The following is a 5,184-nucleotide window of genomic DNA, read 5'->3' as shown; positions in this document are numbered from 1 at the left end:
CCAACAATTCATCTAATCTATTAACTTAGACTACCTCCACTAGGGTTCTTTCCATTGAGGTTCTTAATATATGTGTTATGTATATATATGTATGTATATATTATATACGTATAAGTAATTGTGGAATCCACAAATTTTGTAGAACTCCATAGATAAAGTTCTTAAAAAAGTTTTAAGAATCAATAAAAACTTTTATTTATGGAGTTCCACAATAATTATGGAACCTACAATTATTTACACATATGATATATACATACATATATATATTAAGAACACCAATGGAAAGAACTCTATTGTTATGGAGTTCCACAATAATTATGGAACCTACAATTATTTACACATATGATATATACATACATATATATATTAAGAACACCAATGGAAAGAACTCCCAATAGAGGTAGTTTTAAGATCTTATTTTTTATCTACTATTAAAGGTTGTCATTTAAATTTTGGACACATTCCAAAATTTTACACTTATATTACAGGCTCTTTATTAATCTTAGTTAATATCAACCATATTATTTAATCTAAACCAGTTTCACATTAAACCAGACTTCGATTATTTACTTAACAGTATAATACAAATATCAAATACTTCATATATAAAGAACCCTTTATATGAATAAATATACATTTTCTCATATTTTTACAACACGTTATCAGCTCTCTAAACCCTAAGCTAATAATCCGACTACCAAAAATCCTAAACCAGATCGATAATCCTTCCCGATCCAATCTTGCTCGCGTTCTCGATCAGCAAGCGATCCGTACCAGCACACGATCTCGTCCTCAGCTCGTTTCACGATCCGATATCACCTCAGCCGTTTGCGAACCGATAGCACGACCGCGACCCGACGATCACAGCCGTTCGCGACAATCTAAGCTCATCTGACCGGCGATTCCGACTCGATACTATTCGCAACCCGACAATCTCAGCGACCCGAAACAAAACACGCTCCGTTCCAGCTAGTTCTGGTTCGATCCAGCTCGCGGTTCTTCTCTCTCTTTGGTGGTCCGTTCAACCCTACTTGAGGTTAAGATAAATTCGAAACCTTAAAGAGAACTCATAATCGAATTCGGTTGCTTGATAAAGATCGAAAACCTAAAAACTGCAATCCCTAATAAAACCCTAGAATAATAGATCCAAAACCCTAATGAGTAAATCGAAGCTCTCAAGTTCGATCGAGATTGTTTATCAATTAAAATCGAAATCCTAATGGTTTTGAATCTCAAAATCCTATGATCTAATGATCATATCATTTCCCTAAATACCCATGATCTATTGATCAAATAAAAACCCTAAAACATCAAACCCTAAACCGCATGTATGCAAACCGCATACTATGCATGAAAACGATTCAAAACCCCAAAACTAAAAGATTAATTGAATCTGTTTGATCACCTAGACATCGATTGCTAGGATTGTTAAAATTCAAACCGATTGTTTGCTTTGATAGAAATCAATTGCTAGGTTGTTCTCGCTAGGTTGCTAGTATGATCTGAATATGATAATCACTTAGAAATCATATTGCTAAGGTGCATAAAATCTATTGCATATAGAAACCTTTTTTATAGGATTGTTCATACCATTAGCCGTGTGGCTTGCATTCATATTGTTAGGTTGAATAAACCGCATGATCATATTGCTAGAACATATCCGGTCACCTTGTAAACCTGATTACATGAATTATAAAACATTTGTTTTCAGATGTCGAAAATCAACATATTGGAATATGCTGTCCTAAATCTCTCAGGAGATAATTATTTACAATGGGCGCTTGATACCAAGATCATCCTGAAATCAAAGGGACTCGGTGAGAGTATCATTGAGGACAATAATGTCACCGAGAAAGATAGATACAAAGCTATCTTACTTATTCTCCATCAGTTGGTTGAGAGTCTCAAAGATCAATACATGACGATTAAAAATCCTCTAGACCTTTGGACAGAACTGAAAAGCAGATATGATCACCAAAGAACGGTGATCTTACCAAAGGCTCTATATGATTGGAAGAATCTCAGGATCCAGGACTATAAGTCTGTGGACGAATATAACTCAGCCCTATTAAAAATCGTTTCAAAGTTGAAACTGTGTGGTGAGGATATAACGGATAAGGATATGCTTGAGAAAACATTTTCCACCTTCCACAAAAGCAATATGTTGTTACAACAACAGTACTGTGAGAAGGGATTTAAGAGATGAGACCTCCAGGATCCACACCGTTACCTGAATCACATGCGGCCACTGAAGCCAAGAAAGAGGCTAATCACGTCCAATCTAATGGCCAACACAACCGTGGTCGTGGAAAATGGCATGGACGTGGTGATGGTCGAGGTTCATTTGGGCGCTGGGTAGGAAACCATTATGGTCGAGACCGTAGCCAAGGAAAATCGTTTGGACAAGGTCATGATCGAGGCCGTGGATCTTCATTCAAACCACAACATTCGACCAACTCGACCAAATCAGTTTGTCATAGATGTGGAATGAGTAACCATTGGGCAAAGACTGGTAGGACTCCCAAGCATTTAGTCGACCTCTATCAAGAGAGTTTGAAAGGGAAGAATCCGGAAGCCCATATGGTCCTTCAAGATGGCGAGAATGACTTTGATCATGAGAAAGATGACCTCATGGAATATGAAACTTCAGATTGTCTAAAAGATTGAAGATTGATTTCGACATTTGTAATCTAAATTTCTATGTTCTTTACTTTGATGTTTTTATTTTTATGTTCTTGAATTTATTTTATTAAAACTTAATAATAAATGAATAATTTTTATATATGAAGTCTCTAAGTATCATCCTATAAATCTTATTTTAGAAATGAACGATGACAAGGATGTGTTCGTGGTGGATAGTGGATCAAGCCACACGATCTTAAGAGATAAAAGATACTTCATAAACTTAACCCTTAAAAATGCCAACATCTCCACAATTGCTATTGCTTGTCCTATTTCTTGAGAGGTCCATCTCCTCCTTTTATAAGAAATTTCTGTTGTTATTAGAAGTTCGTAACTTAGGTGATCTGTTGCACGTGTTCCACTAATTTAGTTTGATTTCCTCTTTTGTAGCCATGTGGAAGTTGCTAATGAATCTTTTATGTATATCTTGTGGAGATAACCATTGACCAAGTTACTAAAATATCTTCCTGCATGTAACTTGGTCCTCTTTCTCCAATATTTCGGAGGAAATCGTTAATACGAGCTCGACCATAAAACTAAGTCGGGCGGTTCAAGCTGCACTCAATCAAAGTGGTTCAAGAATTTTGACGGGAGAGATTTGGGTACCAAATTTGGGTCTAACAGACAAGATTCATACTAGACCTGGAATCACAAAGAGTTTCCTTGAATTCCACTACAGCGATGTAACAAAGAAAAGCAAACTTTCCAGGGTTATCAAGCTTAGTCAATACCTTCAGTGATGGTATCAACGTTTCAGTAAAGAATGCTTTAATTTTCTCCTGAGTTTTTCGCCAATTTTTGAAGAACATGTGCAATGGCCGAATCTCCAAGCATTTTCAAATGTGGTCTTTTTAGGAAGTCTTCTCACCATCTTCTTAAATCCAGCCAACTGATCCGTGCTAATGGGATTCATCATATGTCTAGGCAGAGCTGGATAGGAAACCTTAGGAACATAGACTCGAGCTATTGGAGTCTAAGTAGATTCGCTAGGAGAAGTCTCTTCAGAGATAGCAGGGTGCTTTGTTCTCTCTTTTGCGCCTAAAGCAGTCCAAGCAAATAGCTACTCCATTTTCCTCTCATCTTCCTCACATCATAAGCTCTATTGCACTACAGTGCTCCATTCTAGTATTTTTATTAGTTTTTTCAGGGAGCATCCCTTGCTTCCTCTTGACACTATTAGCTATTTGAGCAAGCTGAATATCAATCCTCCTTATGTGGTTGCTCACAGTATCATATTTTATATTCAGCTCGGTGAACATATTGTCCATTTTGGTGTTGATGTCTATGGTAGCCTGATTAAGTGTCTTTATCTGAACATGTTGACTCTGGAGCATCTGTTGCATCATGATGTTGAAGTTTTTCAGCTTATCTTGTTGACCGCTCAGGGCGGCTAGAGCAGCTTGTTGGTTGCTCGACGACTGTTGCCGGTTGCTGGTCCTGATTTTGACCCACAAACCGGTTATGTGTCTAACTGAAAACAAAGGTTTTGTCTTGGAAGTTCGACAGGAAACCTTGCTGATACCTAGCACCTTTCCCCTGATCACCATGGTTCTCCACATTGTTTCTCCCGTAAGAGAATAATTACAGGTTCGACGTTGATGTAGCTAACCTGCTGGTTGGTGTTCTGATTGTAGTTCTAGTCTTGCACATACCCCTACTGGTTGATGTAGCTAACCTCTAGTTGATCCTCATCTTTCTTTTCAGATTTCGGAGCAGCCTCTTGAGTGATCTGAATCTGCTCAGTTGTAACTTCTTCCATGATGAATACTTGCCCTAGGTTATTTTGCAGCAGTAAATCAACAATCAGTTCAAACACTCCCTCAGTTGTCTGCTTCATGAAGTCTCCCTTGCTAGCAGAGTTCAGAGCACTTTGGAATTCTCAGTCAACTCCATCATAGAAAATATCCAGTAGATAATCGTCATCAAATCCATGGTGAGGCCATTCTCTGGACTAGTCATTGAAACGCTCTCATGCATCACAAAAAAGCTCACCAGTGACCTATCTAAAGGAAGATATCTTGTTCCTCAATGCTGCAGTTTTTTCCTTCATGTAGAAATGGGTTAGGAACATTGATCGGACATGTTCCCACGAAGTAAGAGAGCCGGTAGAGAGAGAATTTATCCACCATGCAGCCTTTGCATCAAAATAAAACGAAAATAGCATACACTTAATGTAGTCAGGTGGAACTTCATTCGCGCGAGAAAAGCTGCAGACTTGTTTGAAGCTTTCAATATGCTCCACTAGGATCTCTATCGGGAGACCATGGAATACATTCCTCTGCACCAAAGCGATTAAAGCAGGCTTGATCTCGAAGTCCTGTCTTGGGCATGGTGGATTAATGACAAAGCACACAGTAGGGAAGCTAAGTAGAAGATTTATCTACCCAATTGGAGCATCTTGCTCCTGCTGTTGTTGTTGTGCGGCTAGTAGAGCAGCTTCTTGTTGCGCTTGGATGATCTTCTGTATCTGCTATTGCATATGTTGTATTGTGGCAGTGAGAT

General features: G+C 38.2%; 1 non-coding gene and 1 pseudogene across 1 annotated transcript; both read left to right on the top strand.

Annotated features, from left to right (window-relative positions):
* Positions 1-1,711: 1,711 nt before the first annotated feature.
* On the top strand, positions 1,712-2,667 carry LOC108833757 (uncharacterized; annotated as a pseudogene).
* Positions 2,668-4,607: 1,940 nt separating this feature from the next.
* On the top strand, positions 4,608-4,714 carry LOC130508811 (small nucleolar RNA R71). Its single transcript, XR_008942992.1, has one exon. It is a non-coding gene; the product is annotated as a small nucleolar RNA R71 (small nucleolar RNA).
* The last annotated feature ends 470 nt before the right edge of the window (positions 4,715-5,184 follow it).

Source organism: Raphanus sativus, chromosome 2, assembly GCF_000801105.2.
Source record: "Raphanus sativus cultivar WK10039 chromosome 2, ASM80110v3, whole genome shotgun sequence".
Classification (NCBI taxonomy): Eukaryota; Viridiplantae; Streptophyta; class Magnoliopsida; order Brassicales; family Brassicaceae; genus Raphanus; species Raphanus sativus.
This window is presented reverse-complemented; position numbering and strand designations above follow the sequence as displayed.